The sequence below is a fragment of the Corythoichthys intestinalis genome, chromosome 2 (assembly GCF_030265065.1).
Source record: "Corythoichthys intestinalis isolate RoL2023-P3 chromosome 2, ASM3026506v1, whole genome shotgun sequence".
Classification (NCBI taxonomy): domain Eukaryota; kingdom Metazoa; phylum Chordata; class Actinopteri; order Syngnathiformes; family Syngnathidae; genus Corythoichthys; species Corythoichthys intestinalis.
The window spans coordinates 33,614,517-33,621,082 of record NC_080396.1 but is presented as its reverse complement, the minus strand read 5'-3'; the positions used below and the strand labels follow the sequence as shown (position 1 = coordinate 33,621,082).

Genomic DNA, 6,566 nt, shown 5'->3' with positions numbered 1-6,566 from the left:
GCGGAAATGACGACACGGATTGAGGGTTGCCAGATATAAAAAGAGGATAGTCCACAGTGGAACGAGCAAAGGAAAAGTGAATTTAAGGACATCATCAATACATTGCAACCTTTCAATTAAAAAATCTCTTCATTTGATTTCTTTTCAGCCAAAATAATATGAATAAAGAGGGGAGAGCACGTAAATATAAATCTGATTTAAAAAAACAAAATAATAATAAATATACATATATATACATATATATATATATATATGTATATACACCCCTCTAAGCCAAAAGAACTGTTGTGTCTGATAGAACAATATGTCTATATGCTGCCATAGCAGATTCATGCCGCATTAAGTCCCTAAACTATTTTTAATTTGTCCGTTTTACCCCAGAAACCTGTTTACAGACGTCACGCAACTGCTTTTGTTTCAATCCAGCGATAAAAAGAAGGTAAGTAATTATATTTATTAGGGCTGTCAAACGATTAAAATTTTTAATCGAGTTAATTATAGCTTAAAAATTAATTAATCGTAATTAATCGCAATTAATTGCAATTCAAACCATCTATAAAATATGCCATATTTTTCTGTAAATTATATATATATTCTGTAAAATAAATTGTTGGAATGGAAAGATAAGACACAAGATGGATATATACATTCAACATACGGTACATAAGGACTGTAGTGGGCATTTCACTCTACTGTCATTTAAATCTGTCTATGCTGTCCTCACTCCGTAGCGTCTACTTTTTCCAAAGCTAGACAGCTAGTGATCGACACCATAATAATCAGACTTCTTCCTTTTTCATCTGATTTATTTATAAAATGGCCTCAAACCATTGTCCTATTTAGACCGTCGTAAAACTACAAAAAAAAAAAAAAAAGTACACAAGCGTTGCATTAGCAACAACGTTAGCTTAGCACGCTATACAGGTTCACTAAACATAAACAAAAAGCGTCTCATACAAAAAATATAACATTTCGCTTACTAACATAATATGTACATTATTTACAACAACCATACTTGCGGACAAATCTTGTCCAAGGATCATATAAGCACAACATTACAACGTAGGCGTCAGCCCGAGACGTGGTGCAGCCATATTGAACTGGCAAGACAACAATAAACCATGTCGCAAAGCGACCACAAGAGTTCGCTGTTAGACAGCACAAAAAGCCTTGGTGTAAAAATTACCAAAAGGCAGAATACTGTCTGAGCGGGACATGTGCGTTAATTGCGTCAAATATTTTAACGTGATTAATTTAAAAAATTAATTACCGCACGTTAACGCGATAATTTAGACAGCCCTAATGTTTATTATTTAAAATGTCTGTAATTTTTAGCTTAGAATCATTAATTGATGTCTGATATTTCGTTTACAAAAAAAAAAAAAAAAAAAACGACTTAAAAAAATTATCTACTCGTATATTTTAAAGTTTTAAACAAATTACGTCACAATGAAAAACGTGACTAAAAAAGTCACGGATATCTACCTCATTACTATCACTTAAATTTATTTTTTTCGTTACTGTCGCGGGGGGGGGCTAAGGTTGGACAGTTTGGAGTAGGTGGCTGAGAAGAGGATGACAATCAAATTCAAAGCAACCTTAGATAACCCCACTCACTCCCTCCATGATGAGCTGTGGCAGATGGGCAGCTCTTTCATCCAGCGCTTCGTACCACTTAGATCAGGGGTGGGCAAACGATTCCACAAAGGGCCGCAGTGGGTGTGGGTTTTTGTTCAAACCCATTAAGAGGACACCTTTTCTCCGATCTGGTGCTTTACAAGTCAAATCAGTTAATTGCAGTCAGTAGCGCCGTTCTTCAGTCACTTTAGATTCCACTTGTACTTATTTTAGTTGTATATACCTTTTATATAGTTTTCACAGTTTCTATATCTTTTATACTTTTGACTGTATACTGTTTGATGCTCTTACAATACCTGAATTTCCCCTATTGGGTATCAAAAAAGGATTATATTATCTTATAAATTTCAAGTGCAGTGTTTGAAGTTTTACCGTGATATGTTCACATTTTAACACAGTATTTGACTTCTTCATTTGGTAAAACGTACTGAAGTGATTCCTTCTGGTTCCACCAGCATCAATGGCAGCAAATTAGTTAAAACGTTGATTTCATTTCAATTCAATTCAATTTATTTGTATAGCCCTGGATCACAAAAATGTTGTCTCAAAGGGCTTTGCAGAGGCAATATGATACACAATCAGAAACAGCAAACGAAGCAACAAAGATGAATAAATAAATTCAAGTCCTGGGTATCCCCCATCCTTAGAGCCTCCATGTCGGCAAGGAAAAACTCCAAAAACTCCAGAGTCTTCGGGAGAAAACGAGAAACCTTGGGGAGTACCACAGTCAGGAGAGATCCACTCCCAGGACGGATAGACAGGAAGCCCCAGGACCGCTAAATTAGCGGTCCTGAATCATGACATTATTATCTACTGATCTTAAATTTATTCTGGTGTGGCAGCTGTATGATTGATGATATCTTGTTAAAATGTGAAAATGATCATATATAAACATCAAATATCATGTTAAAATGTGAAAAAAACTTGAAGTGCTTTACAGGCTGGTTGTACCAGGAAGGCTTCTCACCCAGGAAGTGGAAACAGGTTGGGTGATACTTGCCTTCCATTTTGTGTGTGTTTGATGTTGTTTTCTGAGGCATTCTTTTGTTTGGCAGTCCAGAAGTAAACACGTGTTTGCACCCAAGGCAGTGTCTTCTTCGATCACTTCCGATCCTGCCACAATGCCACTGTTTAGGCCAGGGGTGGAAGGATTTGAAGTTGGCCCAAGGGCATAGGTTTGGTCTCAACATTGGTAGGGTCGATATAACAGCATAACCTGCATGTGCACTTTTTGTTGAGGACGGGACAATAATAAGACCAAACAGATTTGGTGAACGGGGGTCAGGGCTACATTTCTCACAAATATGAACGTAATTAATTGATAGGCTAAATGATCAATACAAAATAAATCTGTATTGACATATATTAACTTTCATGTGTATTGGTTCAGGTGATACACCATTCGATTCAAACCTTTGTTTTCAAAAACTGCAAAAGAAACATTTTGAAATCTTCCAGAATAAATTGATTTTATTAGCAAATTCATCCATGTTGACACACAAAATTTCTATTTTGGTTTCATCTGACCATAACACATTCTCCCACTCCTCTTCTGGATCATCCAAATGCTCTAGCAAACCGCGGATGGGCCTGGACGTGTACTTTATTCAGCAGGGGGACACGTCTAGCAGTGCAGAGCTCTCTGTAGGTCATTCACTAGGTCCCCCCATGTGGTTCTGGGATTTTTGCACACCGTTCTTGTTATCATTTTGACGCCTCGGGGTGAGGAAGGAGTTGAAAGTCCGTGTTGCCCAACGACAGCCCCAAAACATCACTGCTCTAGAGGAGATCTGCATGGAAGAATGGGCCAAAATACCAGCAACAGTGTGTGAAAAGCTTGTGAAGAGTTACAGAAAACGTTTGGCCTCCGTTATTGCCATCAAAGGGTACATAACCAAGTATTTTGGTATTGACCAAATACTTATTTTCCACCATGATTTGCAAATAAATTCTTTAAAAATCAAACAATGTGGTTTTCTGTTTTTTTTTTTTTTTCCATATTCTGTCTCTCATGGTTGAGGTTTACCCATGTTGACAATTACAGGCCTCTCTAATATTTTCAAGTGGGAGAACTTGCACAATTAGTGGTTGACTAAACACTTATTTGCCCCACTGTATATATACCGTATATATATATATATATATTAAAATAAATACTGTAGAAAATAAATAAATTTTAAATAAATGCAAGTCATCAGCTAATCAAACATGCTTTTGAGGGGGGAAAATGGACTGGCACATTCAGCAAGTGAAAAGGAGTAAATGTCAGTCTTAACATAATGAAAATAATTCACTCACTAATGATAGGGTCAAATCTATCCTTACAACATATGAGAAGACAATTTAAATGACCTATATAACTGAACTCATTGTATAAAGCAAATAAGGTTGCTTAAAAGTTGGTGGGGACAATTTGAGCATCCTGAAAAGTTGGTAGTGTTATGTCATAGACTTCATTATTAATTTAATATTATCTAATAATATTTATGAAGTCTATGGGTATGTCCATACCGTCCCTATGCAAACCTTCACCCTTGAGTTGGCCCTTGCATTTATCAAGTTTTCTGAAAGCCACCCTCGGAGAAAAAAAGTTAGGACACCCTTTAACTCTAACTTTTTTTCTTTTGTAAGCCAAATGTATCACAACGCAACATTAACTTTATCAAGATGTGAAGTGATTTTTTTCCTGTATGGAAGCAATACGGCTACGGACACATCTAAAAGAATCCAATTGGTCCTTTTTCTCGTATTTGGCGTTGCCTCGAACGTCGATAAAGGCGTGTTTGTGCAGTTCCAACCTGGCAACCTATGACAAGCCTGGAGCAAACTAGAATCGAGCATCAAGGAGCTCAGCTCAGCAGCAAGAGCAAGCGAAAACTGACTGACTCTCGTCTCGTTCCTCGCAAGTCGTTTCCCTGCCTGCTTTTGAGATCTGCCCATACTCGATCCCAAAAATTTAGCCACCTCTTGTATGACCAGGTACGTAAACATTTGCCTACACGCACATGCCTAAATCATATACTTTTAAAAGAGACGCATTCACAGAGAGCTGCGTAAAATGGTTAAATGGGTGGTGAATACGAGCGTGGGGGTTGGAGACCTAATACCTGCAAGCACGCTAAAGCGGCATTCCAATGTTGATTGGTGATTATTTCGATGATGTTAACCGTTGTGCTCACGTCGTTAATGATGGCCGGCGTGTTGCTGGAAATGGAACGCTAGAGGCGGTCCACGATCACCGAGCTAACGTGAAGCTAGCGGGCTAAAGCTGAGCTCTGGACCGAATTGAATGTTGAGCTCAGGATGACAAAAACTAGCGGCCAAGCTCATTGTGCCAATTCCGTTTTGCAAGCGAGTCGTCGCCGCCGCCGCCGCCGCGGCCGTTGTCGTCGTCTTTTTACATCACACGTCCAATTCCTATTTGTGGCGTCAATATTCGTCCAAATAGAGGAGGCTCCGTGTTTTTAAATCATCAGATATAGCCAAATTCTGAAGACGATTCAATTTATCGAATTTCTTTGCCTACTTTTATGTGATAAATATTAAGAACGTTATGCCTTTTTAAAGCCCGTTTCTGGCCAGCGTTTTAATGCAGACAATGGGCTAGAGATTTTAGGTTGAGACCTTTGTTCAATCGGTTTCAGCCTCCCACATTTCCAAACATCTGCTTTTACTTCTGGTAACGATTATAGTAATTTCCCCCCAGTGTTTGTCATGTGCATCCTTGAACTATAACGGAACCAATATTGTGAAATAATAATGGAAATAAAAAAATAACATCAAAGAACAATTTGATTGATCTATTCATAGGCGGAGTTTGACTTTTGGGGCGGGGAGGGGGGACAACATGTTGATGACCCCAAAATAGGGTTGCCACCATCGGCGGAGTTTGACTTTTGGGGCAGGGGGGCACAACATGTTGATGACCCCGAAACGCAGTGTCAGCAATAAAATTAACTCACAAGGCAAGGCAAGGGAATATTTATAATAATAAGTTGACAATGAGCGTTTTTTGTTTCCCATCATTCTTGAGTGGGAATTCTAAATCTGGCTGCTTAGGCAATACTTTTCGCCAAGATCGTCATCCATTGAATATAGTACGCCGGCCGGTGTCGTGCCGATGTAGTTACCCCAGTGACCCAGTCAAAAATTGTATCCCCTGGGCGGAGCCATTTGGAGGTAGATTTGTGTCTTATTCAACCCAAAAAATGTCGCCTAAATTTAAAAAAAAAAAAAAAAAAAGTGTGTTTGAATGCAAAAATAAATTTGAAACTCAAACCCCCCCCCCCCCCCCCAATGCATGTAGAAGTTCTTTTTGTTTTTCTTTTCTTTTTTTTTTTTTTTTTTTTTCTTCTTTTTTTTTGGATTGAAGCAACTTTTTTGATTGAAGTAATGTTGATTTGTTTTTGGGCCACATTTTGACTAGGACATTTTTGTTTTTATTATTGAATCAAAAAATTAAGTTGCTTAAAAAAATATATATGGATTTTCAAAAAGATGTTCACTTCAATCAAAAAAAGAAAAATTTCAATCATAGAAAAAGTTTTTGGATGCGAAAAAATATTTGAGATCGAAAAATTTGCATTTGAACACTTAATTTTTAATTGAAAAAGTTTTCTTTGATTGAAGCAATCCTTTTTGTGTTTGGGCCATATTATGTTTAGGACATTTGTGTCTAAATCATTCACTCCCCCCAAAAAGTTGCTTCAATCAAAAAAAATATTTTCGATCAAAGAAAAAAAAACATTTTTTAAAATATCCCCCCCATTTTTTATTTTATTTTTATTGTGTGCAAAGCAAATGACTTTCTGAGGTGCTCGAAAAATAATTTTGACCCATTACAAAAATATTTTTTGTTCATTTCATTCAATTTTTGTTGCAGTTTTTTTGCTTTTCAACTTTTTTATTAAATAAAATCCGCCTATGCC

At 37.2% G+C, this 6,566-nt stretch overlaps 1 protein-coding gene across 2 annotated transcripts in view; it reads left to right on the top strand.

Moving 5' to 3' along the window:
* The first annotated feature begins 4,433 nt into the window (after window positions 1–4,433).
* Window positions 4,434–6,566, top strand: part of spats2 (spermatogenesis associated serine rich 2) — a 29,794-nt gene continuing 27,661 nt past the window's right edge. For both annotated transcript variants that reach the window (XM_057830254.1, XM_057830255.1), the window contains exon 1: window positions 4,434–4,617. The gene's annotated coding sequence lies outside the window, so the exon portion shown is untranslated. The remainder of the gene's footprint in view (window positions 4,618–6,566) is intronic.